Source organism: Daphnia magna, linkage group LG7, assembly GCF_020631705.1.
Source record: "Daphnia magna isolate NIES linkage group LG7, ASM2063170v1.1, whole genome shotgun sequence".
In the NCBI taxonomy this organism is placed as follows: Eukaryota; Metazoa; Arthropoda; class Branchiopoda; order Diplostraca; family Daphniidae; genus Daphnia; species Daphnia magna.
The window spans coordinates 5,255,922-5,271,967 of record NC_059188.1 but is presented as its reverse complement, the minus strand read 5'-3'; the positions used below and the strand labels follow the sequence as shown (position 1 = coordinate 5,271,967).

The 16,046-nt window shown below is 38.1% G+C and overlaps 2 long non-coding RNA genes across 2 annotated transcripts; one reads left to right on the top strand and one right to left on the bottom strand.

The window, feature by feature from the left end:
- Positions 1–9,280: 9,280 nt before the first annotated feature.
- Positions 9,281–12,672, top strand: LOC123474094. Its single transcript, XR_006648736.1, has 9 exons — positions 9,281–9,653; positions 9,873–10,000; positions 10,064–10,702; positions 10,800–11,010; positions 11,096–11,246; positions 11,313–11,520; positions 11,595–11,782; positions 11,850–12,025; positions 12,113–12,672. It is a non-coding gene; the product is annotated as an uncharacterized LOC123474094 (long non-coding RNA).
- Positions 12,673–14,117: 1,445 nt separating this feature from the next.
- LOC116926087 lies at positions 14,118–15,241 on the bottom strand. Its single transcript, XR_004395851.2, has 5 exons — positions 15,093–15,241; positions 14,899–15,006; positions 14,718–14,809; positions 14,571–14,652; positions 14,118–14,490 (listed from the first exon to the last, which is right to left on the bottom strand). It is a non-coding gene; the product is annotated as an uncharacterized LOC116926087 (long non-coding RNA).
- Positions 15,242–16,046: the final 805 nt, after the last annotated feature.

The window sequence follows — 16,046 nt, the reverse complement described above, 5'->3', positions numbered from 1 at the left end:
GACTACTTAGGAAACAATAAGTGGTCGTTCGAACGTATTCCAAATGTGCAGGGTAGCTGGCTTCAAGTCACAGCTGATCAGCTGATCAACTGTCGATTAGTTAAGATAAGTTACTTTAGAAACTGAGTGCGCTAACTGTACGATAAGTTCACCCATTGGCGATATACCGGGAGGGATCAACGGATCCGTTTCTCACAACCTAGTGACCATTGTCTGAAAAGAATCGTTAAGAGGAGTTCAACAGTGCAAACTAAGGCTTGTGGAAGCAGGTATCGCTCAACGTTACCTAACAACAGTGAAATAGAAAGAATTCGTGACGTCGAACAACAACTTGACTTTGTTTACAATACAACTAACAAGGAATATTGTAATTCATCCGAAAAAAGTTACAAACAAGTAATCGGAATGGACAAAGTTATTTTACGTTTACATTCTTTAACTGATACCAATGCTCATCCGAGTAAACCACTGGAAGAAGACATCGAAAAAATTACTGACATTATCCGGGCTGAAATCAGCGGAGCAGCACATTCTCAATACGCTTGAGACCGAACTACCGATGGAATAAAGGGAGTGGCTCGAGAAATTCGAGCTCTGCAATGTGAAAATCGAGTGCTGGAACACAAAACTGCTATCGCCACCGCACAACACAGTGGATGGCTTGCTGCCAGTTACCTTAATTTACCCACATGTAGCAAATTAATAGCCACTGGTGAATCGATCAGCGTCTACCAATGCTCCCCGAAAAATTCAACGATCACCACTGAAATCACAAGCTGTGGTCCTCAACCCAAACTCGGCGACTACACTTTGGACACTGAAGGATGGGAACTGACGCCTTACACACCCTGTTACTGGCACAAAAATTTCGTCAACATTAACGGCCGAGCACATTTCTACAAAAACAGTTCTTGGCATCCAATCGTCCCCGGTGTTATAATCCAAGGACATAGTTTGATCAACACTTTGCCGTATGAAATTGATAAGCTACTCGCACTAAGTTTACACCCCGCGCTAACCCCCCACCCGATGAGCACCGCAGCTGCAATCGCCGAGATAATTGCTGCTGCTAAAGAAGAACACAGCATCGACCTTGGAAATCCTTTTCACATGAGCACTCTTCTTTCCTCACTACAAAAAGAAAAGAACGTTTCCCTGTCGTCTAAAATTCTTAGTTGGTCAAGTAGCATTTGTAGTCTTCTAGGGATGGGATTTATCGGATTCTTTTTCTTTCATTTTTGTCGAGGTTCCCTTATTGCAAGATACATACCTTGTTGTTCTTTTCTAAGTACTTGTAACCCTTTCACTTGCTTCACCAAAACATCTGATAATGATATAGAAGTAGGCCACCCCGCGTTATTAAACCCCTCAAATTCATCCCCGCCCATTACTATTGTAAACTTACCCGCCTCTATTCAACAACCCGCCCCGGAATTTTTTGCCCCATCAGCCCCTTTTCTACAAGGAGAGCCTCCACGGAACAAATTCCACCGGGACGCACTAAGACAAGCGCATCGAGAAGCAGCGGTTCTGTTGAATTAATTAATGTTGTTTTCTTTGTTTTGTTTTGACTCACTTTCTATTCCGTTCCTAATTTGACCTTGATTGATTGCGAGACGCAATCTTTTGGAACCGGATAGCTATGTAAAGAACCAAAACAATTTATTCTTTATTATTTTCCTTATTTTTCCCTAGCCTTTATTCTTACGTAACATTAATTTTTTATACGCCCCTCTTTTCTATGTAATTTCTTCCTTAGACGTCTTACAGACTGATTTACCCTTCAAACGTTTCAAACTTATTTTTCTTGTAGTTTGACCTTCACGAACCCCGTATAAAACTAGTTGTTCTATAGAAAATGAAGAGAGACACATTTCACAGATCAGTTCCTAAAGTGTTGTTCCCCAATTTTTTGTGCTACTGAAATATACTTTACAAGAAACGGCAATGAAAAAGTAAGTTAAAATATTAATAACTTACAATATTGCCACCACCGTCCGAGAACGGATGTACGTTGATGACTAATTGAACTCAGCCCCATCCATCGTAGAAGCCTTGAGTGAAGCCACCGCTGTCAAGGCAGCATTAGCCAACGCTGACATCGACTTACAACGGTGGATATCTAACTCACGTGAGTTCATGTTAGGAATAACAACCGAATTTCCCATGGATCAACCGTCATCGCACCCGTTGGCTAGAGGAGCAGACGAAAAGCATGGACTACTTTATATTAAGGACTGGACACTTCGATGATTCCTATGTCTCCCATGTAATTTTTTTTACGTCGATATAAGACAAAGAATTAAAAAATGATTGCTGAGTTAATAAATGTTCCTATACCTAAATTGAATTGTTTAAAAGATATTTCCGTTTTACTTTCAAGAGAACGGGTAGAAAGTCGACTTGACTCATTCGCCATCTACCTGCCAAACGGCCTAAGCTCCTGCTACTTGGCGTCGGCAAGCGGCAAGATTTGAAATCAGCTTTTCTTTGTTTTGTGTATGATCAGCTCATTAGCATAATTTTCGACTTTTGGCTTAAATAAAGATAAAAACTACCTGTTTCTAAATTTTTTTCCTTTTTTTTCCTGATTTCGATTTGCGTGCCAATACACGTCCACCAACATTTATATATCAATACAATGATGACCAATGGAAACATATAATTTAAAAAAACACGGAATTGCGAATGTCTAAGTCACTTTGTTTACAATATTTAACTTCACTTCCAGCCTTCAAACACACTCACACCACTAAGTAAAAACTTAGGCCGTTTGGCGGGTAGATGGCGTATGAGTCAAGTCGACTTTCTTCCCCTACTCCGATAAAATAAACGTTAATATCTTTTTTCCCCCTAAGTTTACATTAAAAATTACAATGTAGCTGAATTCGTCTTTAAAAACTCAATATAATGGTATTTTTTAATTATTTTGCTGTAAAAAAGCCTACCGGACAGGCATTAACACGGCGAGATTGGACTGAGTCCAGTCCTTAATATAAAGTAGTCCATGCGAAAAGGTGCTCAGCACCGTTTGGAACACTCATTTGGATACGCTCGGGTTAAAGGTCGCGGATTTCCACGACACCGAGTTTACTCAAATGACTTTAGTCAGCAACGTAGCCAGCGTTTTCGAACCTTTGGTAACCGCTTCTCCATCTCATCCGCCTACGAGAATTAGTCCTAAAGGGTCTGGGTTAGACGGATGTTGTAACGGACGACGATCAGACATGGTTGAACAAGTGGTTCGTCACCCTTAAAAGAAGCACGCTGTTTGTTTCCCGATGGAGCCAATATAGGGTCGTCTGAACTTCACTTTTTCTGTGACACTTTGGAGGAAGCGTTCGCTGCCGATATCTTTATCCGCAACCTCTGCTCCGACGGTAGAATAATGATCCGCCAGGCAAAGGCGGCCATTTAAGCTTGCAACGAAGAGGGTTATTTCTGTACCGAAACTGGAGCTTTAAGCAGCACTGTTAGGATCCAGACTGGTCGTGGCGGTACAATACGCCTTGTACGTTCTAGTTTCCACCACACCCGCAGTGAGCGCTGTGGCGTTCTGTTATATTGTTTACATATATCCAACAGTGGCCATCCAGTGGCGGAAACTAGAACGTGTAGTAAGAAAATTTGGGCAAAATTGGGTTTATATTTCATAAAATAACTTGAAAAGTAAAACTAGCTCCCGGGAATCATTTATTGGGGTGGTAAAGGATAAACCGCCGATTAAAATGAGACCTTAACGGATGAGGAGCGAACTCTAGTTCACTATCGGCAACGATTTTCGTTGTCATGATTTTTACATAAGAGCCGTGTAAAACACGGACGCGTTTTTAAGGGGGAAAAATGGAGGTGACCAGCTAAAAGTGGCTGTGAATTTCAAACTTTTAAGGTTATGTAAACAAAATTTATCCTGAATATAAATGAGGGAATAAATAACAAAGTTAATTTTTTAAAATTTCTATTTTCTTGTATTTTAATAGTTTTAGTCAAATCACAAAAACACGCATATTTTAAAAATTAAAATAAGTACACTAAATATTAATGTTTTTCGGGAGCTTTTTAACAGGGCATAGATAAAAGGGATATAAATACAGCTCATGTAAAAAACAACTTATTACAATTTGTTTGGGGTTCAACATACACTTTTTGCTAGCCCGACCGGACTAGAAGTAATGTGTTTCCAGTCCTCTGGTGTTAAGTTTTCCATTTTAATTTGTTCCCTTATTCCGAAAATACAGCTAAATTAAATTCCCCGTTCAACGTCATATTTTTATCGTCATTTATCAGCCCTCATCTTTCCCTCATTTTTCTCTGTGGCGTATTTGCAGTCGCCAGCTAAGTGCGTTACAATTACCCACAATAAGACATCAGTGACCCAAATAACGTAGGCCCGAGCGCTACGGGTTACTGGGGCTCAGCCCCAATCAGCTTCAGCCCAGTGCACCACACGATCCAACCTGAAGAAAGCTAGCGGGTTACAAATCAAAGTGATCGATGTTTTTGATCGGGGTTTGGGACCATGCACCAAAAATCTCACACTGCAAAATCAAAACACCCTCCCCGAATAGGGTCTATCGTCGTCCTAACATGGGGCCGAGCACTACTGGCGCTCGGCACGGATCAGCTTCAGCCTGGTGCACCGCTTTTGTATATTATAATTTTTAATAACATGTTCATTCTTTATTCATTTGTTAAATAGTGAAGGGGACTGCCTTAATTTTTGTTGTAAATTAGATTTCTTTTTGCTATTTTGAAATATTTTGATTAAATTACCGGTTTAACATAAAAAAATTGTAGGAATCGTCGTGTACAATTATTTTCCATTAGTAAGAATACGTTATAGCTCTAACCACATACTTATAAGTGTTAGATGCAAACTAACTTCAATTTTCGATGAGAAATTTATCCAACTTTTCCACCAAATCCCTGATCTGCTCGCTATAATGTTATTTTGAGATAAATGCGTAGTAACCGAGTGGTTGAAGCATCTGATAGAGGTTTGTACCAAACAATGGATTAGTGTTCAATCACAAACCGAGATTTTTTTTTTCTTTTCTGTCAATGGTAGACTAGACATCAATGAAAATAGCAAGCAGATGGTATACGATTATCATACCCTACTTTTGACAAATCTACGGTTTTTCATGCAAATGGTAGAAAATTCTACCAAAAAGTAGCATGTTTCATTTAGCTACTAAATAGTAGCCCAAACAAGGGGGGGGGGGAATTGAGAGTGTAACAAGAATGAGTCTAAAACCTAAAACAATATGAGCTTTCATCTGTTTACGATCAGCATTAGTTGAGAACTTTGATGTTTAAAAATTTCTTGAAGACCAAGACGAAATGAAAGCGGGAGCAGCACATAATCATGTTATTTTTTCCACGTGTAAGTATTGCTGCTTTTGTGTACCTTGAGCAAAAAAATATAGTCTGTGTTACAGAAAACTTGAATGGTAGTGTAAATCACGAAGTATGATCAGCTGCTTGCCACAGTTCTATGGAAGAAGGTAGGTCTTACAGTAGTGTCCTGAAACAGTGCTCGGCGTAACTCGCCCCTCCCAAAGGAGGGGCTTCAAACGAAATGACGATTTTAACGTGGGCTCTTATGGAAGAAGCCGAGTTTTCAGCTTTTTTAGCAAGAACTGGTTCAGTTCACAGTCTGGAAAAAATACATATTAATGTGCAGGATACGGCGCATTTTTCGGTATCTTTTTCGGCTCTGACCTGCATTTCAAATTATTTTTAAATAATGAATTAAATTTAGCCACAAGGCGCATCTGTTTTTCCCGTTATTAGTGCAGCCCCTGCAAAACTCGTTTTCGGGTTTTTTTTTGCACACTACTCCGCGGAATGTGGAAGGTTCCACGCCTGTATTCAGTTTGAACTAGGAAAAAAATTAAATTAATTAAATAAATATAAGTTGACATAGCTCATTTTTGTGGAGTGTAAAAAAATTGTGCACTGCTTCTGTCGTGGGTGCCCTCGTGTAACCAGTAAATCCAACCCATATAAACAAAAACAATCAACTAATAGAGGAAGTGACTGACGCGTACCCCCCCCCCCCTTGTTTGCGAACGCAGTCTTGCGGTTTCAGCCATGTTTCTCGCGAGTCCGTTTTTCCTCTGAGGAATTCACATAGGGAAAAAAGGAGGTCGCGAAAAAATATTTGTGAAACTTTTACAATTTACCGAAGGATGCTAGCAATATATTTTTTTAAAGGTAAGTGAACGAGCTACATTTTGATATTAAATTCATGGGAATTTAGTCCTAGAAAACAGCTAAATTTTGTATGGAAAAATGAGCTACGTTGTGAAATACATTGTAACAGTGTTAATACTTTGTAACAGAGAAAAGAAACAACAATTTAATACCAGAAAACAAGTGTTCATCACAAACTCGACTACGCGGTCTTAATTCTTTCTCAGAGAGATTTAGTCGTTTGAACCAAAGGGCTCTTCGTTTAACTAGCAAGTCTGTTTCATCACGGCTTACTTTCAGAATACAGAAAAACTTTCCTTTATGATTTCGTGGTGTATGATGTAGTGATGTTACGTTATAGGATTTTGACTACGTTTACGTTATCCGTTAAATTAACGTAGCTTTGAAATTTATACGTTAAGTTAATACGTTATTTAACGCGTTGTTTGAAACAGCACGTTAACGTACGTTACACGTTATTTTTACGTTACGTTAAAGAAAAAAATAATTGTAAAATAATAAAAGGATCTTGATTATTAAATTTATTGCGTTTTTCTGCACAGGTTAGGTGATGAAATCAAAGGAATAATATTTTATCAATGGTCTTGATTATGACTACGCGACTGTTTTGAATACAGTCATGACAAGTTCTTAGTAAATGACATTGAAAACGTAAATGTTAGTTATTTCTTAATTCTTTATATTCTAAATTGTGAATAACTAGCAGACTAAAAGTAAAAGAAAGCAGCGTTTTCAACTTTTCAATAGGCTGGCAGAATGGGTAATGCCCATTGTTTTGGTTGTCAACCTACAGGAATTTAAAAAAGGAAACGCTGTTTTTTTCTGCAAATAACGTCAAAATTTTACGCCTGAAAATAATATTACGTTTATGTTTATCCGTTAAGTTAACGGACCCTCAAAATGGTACGTTAACGCATGTTTTACGTTATCCGTTAAGTTAAACGTAACATAACTAGTATGATGACACCCTTTTACAACGCAGCTCATTTTTCCTTACAAAGATTCTAAACAATACCGTTTAACATTAAAATTTAACTGTTTTCTAGAACTGAATGCCCACGAATTTAATATTAAAATGTAGCTCGTTCACTTACTTTTCACACAAAATTATTGCTAGTATTCTCCGGTAAATTGTAAACGTTTCACAGATATTTTTTCGCGACCCCCTTTTTTCCCTATGTGAATTCCTCAGAGGAAAAACGGAATCGCGAGAAACATGGAGGAATCCGCAAGAGTGCGCTCGCAAACAGGGGGGGGGTACACGTCAGTCACTTCCTCTATTCAACCAAATCAACCAAACATTCGAATTCCGGACTGTGAACTTAACCAGTTCTTGCTAAAAAAGCTGAAAACTCGGGTTCTTCCATAAGAGCCTACGTTAAAATCGTCATTTCATTTGAAGCCGCTCATTTGGGAGGGGCGAGTTACGCCGAGCTCTGTTTTAGGGGTCCCATGGCGCGATAAACGACGACCTACCTCCTTCCATAGAGCTGCGGCAAGCAGCTGGTCATACTTCGTGGTGTAAATTAAGGATTGAAATCGGGGTAAAAGATCAGGCTATACACGGTACAAGGACGGGGCGATCGGAGTTTCTGATTGGGTTTCGCGGGTCATTTTAGACCGATCTTGATCGGGCTAAAAAACGGGGCACCGAAAAACCCGCACCGCAAAATCAAAATCACCCACAAAAGTTGGGTCGATCACCGCCCAAAAAACGCGGGGCCGAGCACTAACTACTACTTGCAACATTTTTGCACATTTTTTTGCAATAATGCAACAGCGGGATAGCTTAAACCAATAGGGTCCTGTTAATCCTGTAAGCCTTTTAATGAACATAATGGAAATTGTGACGATCTTTAAAAATACACAATGATGTTCCCATTGTAAAGAAAACAATATGCCTATGTGTCAAGATTTTGCCCTGAAATCGACAAAGTCAGTTTTAGAATGACCCCATTTAACACCAACTAAGGCTTGGCCCCGATTGGATGCAATCAGATAAGCCAATCTTACGTACCCGAAAAATGGCCGATCGATCTGTTGCAATCTGGTTCTGTTCCTTTGAAACAGATCGGTTCGGTGCGATCTGGAAGATCTGCTGCCATTTTTAAAGATGGCGACTTTAAAACTACTAATGAAATTAACTACTAACCGTCCTGCATTTAGCACTTTTGTAAAATTTGAAACATTTAATATTTGAGTTTAATATTTTTCCCCTACTTATTTTATTCGAGTAGTCGTTAGTTAAAATATGCTTGGGGTATGGTAATGTTGGCACTGTTGACTGTCAATTCTATAACCGTAGCTCTATTTTAAACATCCTTGATTCTAAAAACCAAGAAAAGATTGAACTTTTACTTTACCAATTTATTTTTTTTTTTTTTGCAGACGTTAAAAATTTATAAGTGCCAAACGAGATTTGAACAATGGTCGAATTTCTGGATAGAAGTCGGTCCGGGTAAATGGGGTAGATAGTGGTGTAACCGGTTCGTAGAGCCGGGTTTTTTTAACTGGTTCTTTGAACCGAGTCGCGGAACGGGGTTCAGGAACTGGTTCTAGGATCTGGGTCCTTTTTCCCCTTGAGCCGGCTTAGATCTGTTTACCCATAGGTTGAAAAATGGACGATCTGCGATCTGGAAGAACAGCACCGAAAACAAAATAATCCGACAGATCGTCAAAAAAGCTACCCGATTGACGCGAGGCCGGTCGCTAACACCAACACCCCATTTGATCACAAATCTTCGTCGAAATATCACCGTCAGTTCAAGAAAAAAAATATATAATGTTTTCGTATATAGAGCAGTAAAACATCCTGCGTTGCGCGTTTTTCACAAATGCGAAAATCTCATTTGTGTCCAAGTTGGTCTGCTGCGGCTGCAGCGTCTTATGGAGAAACCAACTTCTTCATGTTAAAAATTAAGTTTTCATAACTATAATTTAGATTTCCCCCTTTTCTTCCTAGCAGTGGGTACCCTATTCATCTTTTCATTTCCCAATTTTTTTTCTAGCTCCAGTTCTATCTACTTTATTTTTATTTTATTTTTGTTTGTAAATTGCTCGTCTCTTTTCGTCAAATCTATTGCCATTTCGGTTCGCAATGGCAATAGCCATAGAGGGCTATTGCCATTTCAGTGTTAAAACCCCATCTATCGGCGTTGGCCGTAGATAGCGATGGAATAACTGCCGTTGCCGTTGGTGGCCGTTGGGCCTTCCTTACTTATTTTATTTGTTTGTTTATTATTTACAAACATTTAGTTTGATGGTTAAATTGAAATTCTCATTGTAAATTCATTATCTAAGGTATAGTTTAACATATTCCTTGAATTTTAACAAAGCCATATATACCACATGATTGAAGGCATAGAATAACTTAATATTTTTGACAGACTTTCAGCTTGTTGTGAGAAACTGCGGAGACGTAAAATGTGTACGACGTAAGGAAATGTCATTTAACTCATTTTCAATTCATGCATTGTAGCATCGCAAAAAAACATTTCTTATAATTCTTAATTACGTTGTTATGACAGCAAATCAACGAAGAACGAACAATTACATTTACTTAAGCTTGTAAAAAACCTTAATGATGGATATTTATTTCGCCAGTTTGTAACACAAAGTACATGTATAATATTTACTTTTTATGACTTCTCCAGGCGACAGTTTTTCACATTTTCGCTGACAAAGGAGTAGACAAGAGTTGCACTGTATTCCACCATCATCCTTCTTGCTTTCCTTCTTGCAATGACAGTGGAAAGTGTTGATCTGTTTCTTCGTTTCAACTGTAAGTAAAAAGTATTTAAAATGGAATTATTCGTTTTCAGTTTAAATTATTACCCATTTGTAGGACTGACGCCCATGCATCTTCATCAAACAACTTTCGGAATTCTTCCAACTTTAACTCAGGATTTTGGACTGCACTGCTGACTTGCGCAGGCATCTGAAAGACCATCTCTTCAGTTACAATGCGCTTCGAAAGAAGTATTTCTTCGGCTTTTTCCCGTCCGATAAACCAAGTCAGGAATACTGCAATCAAAGAAAAATAATTATTGTGTGTTGGTGAGTAAAAGGAATCAATGATTTTACTTAGTTTTTGATCTGCCTTTTTTTTTCGAATGGCTTAGGGGCATTTTTATGATGATCCAGCCGTCTGGTTCCTCTCGGTCGCCCAGCTCGAGTTTTGGTGTTGGGGAGCATAAGCATCATCAAATCGTCTTCTACTCTTGGTCTTTTTGGCTCCCGGTTCTCATCAGAACTACTTTGCTGGTCATCTGCAGCTTCTGATGGAGGTTCTATTGGGCCATAAGAGTGGTCCAAGTAGATTGATGTCATTCGGGCGTCTGTATCTGCCGTAGCTCGAACAACTGGATCTGCCGTAGCTTGAACGACTGGATCTGCCGGAGCTCGAACGACTGGATCTGCCGGAGCTTGAACGACTGGATCTCTTTGAGTTTGAACGATTGGATCTGCCAGAGTTTTATATTAGGTAAAATTTAAATATTTAACTGTCAAAAAGATCTCATACCCCCAATTATTAGATGCAAACGCTCATTCCGTCGGATGCATAACTTGACCTGTTCCAGTACTTGGAGGTATCCCTCGAAGGCAGGCAAGGGTATATTTTGAAGTTCATTAGCCAAGGTTTTGGCTAATTGAAGGGCTCTGCTGTACATGTCTTCTCGAGTGACCCGATCTCGATTTCTTCGTTGTTGAATTACGACCGGTGACCAAGCTTCCGGGTGTTCGTCTAGTGAATCCTCGTCCTAAACATAAACAGAAACGATGTTATTAAAGGTAATAAGATAATTAACTTTGTTTGATTTCATTTTACCTCGTCATCGCTCATGCGCCATCTCCTATTGAAATCTTCTACTGGCAGTAAAATCTCCGCTCTATCAGATAGGAATAAGAGGTGTCGACACGGAAGTCCAAAATTATTGAAGAAAGTACAGGAGCAACTAGTTAAATCCAAATTAGCAGTGTAACGGCCAGTGTTGGTTGCTGTGATTAATTGGTTCCCATCCTGGCAAGTAAACAGTGTTGATTAAGTTATTTCATTAACAATTTATATTAAAGTTACCTCAATTATGATGTAGGATGTAGTTGTCGCCTTGAATTGTTCAATTACCCGATCCACCGCATAAGGCGTATAGGTTTTACGTAACCGCTCCAGGATAGGATGCAACTTCTGAACCGGAAATCGAATTTTCAACTCATTTCCTTTCTTTTTTCGATCAAACTCTCTCATTTGGCTAATGTCAAGCAATACTTGTATCAGCTCGGGAAATCTTACTTGCCGATTACGTAAGTTTTTCTTTAAAGTTGAATGATACCTATTTATGGACAAGTGGTAGTAATATTTATTGATTTATATGTAGGGACGTGAATACCGTTCGATTCTGTTCGTCGTGTGATTGTCCATCATGAATAGAGTTCTTCTATAAAAAACGGCCCAATATTCTGTAATATTAAACCAATTGGTTTCGAAATAATGCCCAAGTCCGTCGTACGTGCCGTCGTCGTCATCTTCATCTAAAAAATTCCTTTTTTTAAATAAAGATTGCCGGTAAGTTGAATAATTTGATTACCTAATCCACACAGGTATTCCTCGACCTCTTTTATTTTCTCTTCAGATCCAGCGTAGACGGCTTCTTTGAACTGTTGGTATATCTCTTCCCGGAGATTCCGGCTTAACTTGGCTTGGACGAGACGTTTGTCAACAGCAGCCAACGCGTGGAAAAGGCACAATTTCAAAGACGCTGAGGTGAAAATGCGTTCTACGGCGTTCATCTCTTTGCAATCCTTGTCGGTAAGAACCACTTTCGTCTTGCTGACGTCGTTGTGCTAAGAAATTCATGGATATTTAGCAATTTAGATTTTTTGTTTTCATTAAAAGGATTACCTTGGCGAAAATCTCTAGACCAGCGAAAATGCTAGCTGTCGTCTCCTCGCGGAGAAACATGTAGCAAATAGGTTGTCCAATGCCAAAATTATCTTCTATAACAATGGTGTAGAGGGGCATCCCGGCTTTGTCCACTTTATATGTCCCGTCGATCTCCACCACTTCACCAAATTTCTTAAATAATTCTCTTTGCTCTTGGGACTGGATGAAAATCTGTACTATTTCATTGTCTTCGTCGTGAACTATTTTAACTACGTTTCCTGGTCGTTCACGAAAGGCGTCTAATAGTTCTACAGTATTCTTCCATTCATCTCGTGGCAGTCCTAAATTGCAACAAGTTTTAATTGAATACCAATTATAAGTAAATGACATAATGTCTTTACCGATCACTTTCTGCTTAATGTTCTGTATAGTCTTAGGTTTGAGAACAACGTTAAACTCATCATACACGCGCTTCCGTACTTTTAAGGGGATTGCGCCGTCACGCGTTGCATCAGTGATGTATTCTAAAGCAGTAGGATCTAGATGTCTGAAATATAAAGCAATCTGTTAATCTTTGTTCAATTGTGATTCATCAGCAAAGTTACATACTTTTTCTCCCCGTAGGTAGCGATGAGTTCTTCGGAAACGGGATGGTTTGCGTGCTCAAGATTGCACGAAATGACCTCGTACTTTTGTTGACGGACATTCAAAGAGACATACCATGTATATGGACAATTGCATGCGTAGACTTTCTGATTAGGGCGCAATCCTTTCGAACGGTTTCGATGATTTCCATGATGCGAACAAAGAATCTTGGCAGAATAATATACCCAGCGTTCATCGTCAACCTTCTTTGACCCTGACTGTTTTATGAATCAGTTAACGTCCGATATTTTTTAAATAGTAAGTTTAAGTCGAGTTTACTAACCTTTTTGTTGTGAGCTGACACACTGCATTTTTGAACGACCAAAGGATAGAAAAACACTTGTCGCAGTTGCTGTACATATGCGTCCACATCTTCCATCGTTTCAAAAAAACGACCTATGTGAAGCGTTTCTATATCCATGTCGAACCGTTGTAGAACGATAAAAACAAGCAAATTTGGTAAACTGATAAACTTGGAGCAAAATCGAATGATCTACTATGCTTGAAATATGGAATGCGATTGATTTTTAAGATGCCCACCATTTTTCTCTATCTGCCCCCGCCCCTCTTGATCCTAGCTTCAGCAATTGCCTTTTGTCGGCATCGGCATTAAAAATTGTTATCGAATCTTGTTAAAGGGAGGTAGTCCCAAAGGTGCGTGTTGACACATTGGTCTTGTCGAGCGTAACCGCTGAAGGTCGAATCAAGTAGTTTGTGGAAAAACTATGCGAAGGAAAGGGACAATAGGTTGAATTTCAGCAACATTAACCGCAACGTGATTCACTTTTTGTTTATATAAAACAAATTCCACTATTACACATTGCGTGAATAACTGAATTTTACCGAAGTTTACTTTTCACTTACTGAATAAAATTTCGAAATGTACATTCTATGAATTGAACCTGTAGCAGGTTACAAGAATATGGTCAAGGTCGCAGCTTATTACCTACATAGCTTTTTCCTAGAACTGCTTGAGTGATGGACGGGTTTCGTATAACTCGGACTGTGTCATCGTAACGTAAATCATCTTTACTTGAAAGTTTTAACGCGTTACGTCGCAAACACATGTGTGAATAGAAAACAATTGAATGCACCATAATAATTATAAATCTTACATTTGTAGAATATCCGAAGGTAGTAAAGGTAAATGCCAGTTAACACTACGAATTCGTTTGTGCGTTTCTTTAAAACTATAGAAAAATGCGACAGCACTAAAGAGTTCATTTTAAAAGATTACAATATCGATGAAATCATTTTGTAAAATGCCTCAGTCATATTAGATGCTAACCTCATTCGTTATTGACTAACTGAGCTGCTACTAATTTACATTCGATTTCGTGACAACCGTAATAAGCATTGATTCAATGAGAAATTTGTGAAATATTTGTAATTCTTATTATTGTGAAATATTTTTAGTTTTACATTCAATAGATGAGTTGAATAACTTAAAGACCCCGAGTTACAGAGTTTAAACATATCGGTATAACTTTATACAGGAAATTAAGCATAAGAAGTGCAAACGAGAAGAAATGGTTATATCTTATATGAGCTTAAATAGGAAGATCACACAAAAATCGTCAACAACAAGGTCAACAAAATCCCATGCATGTTAGCCAACAGGTTACAGAATAGGCTGATCCATAATCATTCTTGATGAAGGCACAAACAACAATAATGCATTAAAGTTACGCAACCAATAGAACTGTTACGCCAACCAATAGAATTTCTCACAACAAGCTGAAAGTCTGTCAAAAATATAAAGAATATAAAGCAAGTTAGTCATCATTACATGAAATGTAAAAGTATGATGTGTGACAATAAACACCTGAATTTGAATCCATTGTCAATCCATTGACAACAAGTTAGCTCTGTGTCAGCTCTGAAGAGTTTGTCCAAACTAGCTGAGTCTGTCAAAAATATAAAGCAAGTTAGTCGTCATTAAATGAAATGTATGATGTGTGACAATAAACACCTGAAATTGAATCCATTGTCAATCCATTGACAACAAGTTAGCTCTGTGTTAGCTCTGTGTCAGCTCTGAAGAGTTGTCCAAACGAGCAGATTCTGTCAAAAAAATAAAGCAAGATAGTCATCATTACTAAAAGCATGAATGGTCAGAAAGCATAGTCTATTAACAATATGTCTATAAACACCTGAATTTGAATCCATATTATCCATTGATAACAAGTTAGTTCTGTCTCACCATTGATAACAAGTTAGTTCTGTCTCAACTCTGATGTTTCTCAAAACAAGCTGAAAGTCTGTCAAAAATATTAAGTTATTCTATGCCTTCAATCATGTGGTATATATGGCTTTGTTAAAATTCAAGGAATATGTTAAACTATACCTTAGATAATGAATTTACAATGAGAATTTCAATTTAACCATCAAACTAAATGTTTGTAAATAATAAACTAACAAATAAAATAAGTAAGGAAGGCCCAACGGCCACCAACGGCAACGGCAGTTATTCCATCGCTATCTACGGCCAACGCCGATAGATGGGGTTTTAACACTGAAATGGCAATAGCCCTCTATGGCTATTGCCATTGCGAACCGAAATGGCAATAGGGTCGACCGTCTCTTTTAGCCGAAGAATTTCGTTTGCTGCCAGAAATTCGTCTGCTACGAGGGGATGAACAACAAACTATTCACAAACAATAGCTAAATAAAAATAAACCAGATAGAACTAGGGCTAGAAAAAAAATTGGGAAATCAAAAAATTAATAGGGTACCCACTGCTAGGAAGAAAAGGGGGAAAATCTTAATTATATTTATGAAAACTTATTTTTTAACATGAAGAAGTTGGTTTCTCCATAAGACGCTGCAGCCGCAGCAGACCAACTTGGACACAAATGAGATTTTCGCATTTGTGGAGAACGTGCAACGTAGGATGTTTTACTGCTCTATTACGATATAAAATTTTTTTCAAATTAAACTTTTCATTTTTTGTTACTTCAACAAAATAAAATTTAGAAAAATTTGACTTATGGATACATGATTTTTTAAAATCTACTAATTTTTTTTATTATTATTTTTTCATTTTTTTATTTTTAATTTTTTGCATTCATTTTTTAGGGGTGTAATTTTAAATTACACAATTTTGATTTATCGACGACATTCATGGGTGGGCCAGTTTTACTCTTCAACATGGGGTAAGTTGCCTGCTGATTTTATGGCTTTTAAGGCGTGAAATCATTGTCTGACTCGAAAAATTGCTTGTTGTCATGAGATGTGTGTGGGAAATAAACTATTAAAAGTAGAAAAAGACCAGTTATTAGCAAAAAAAATGTTTCAAATT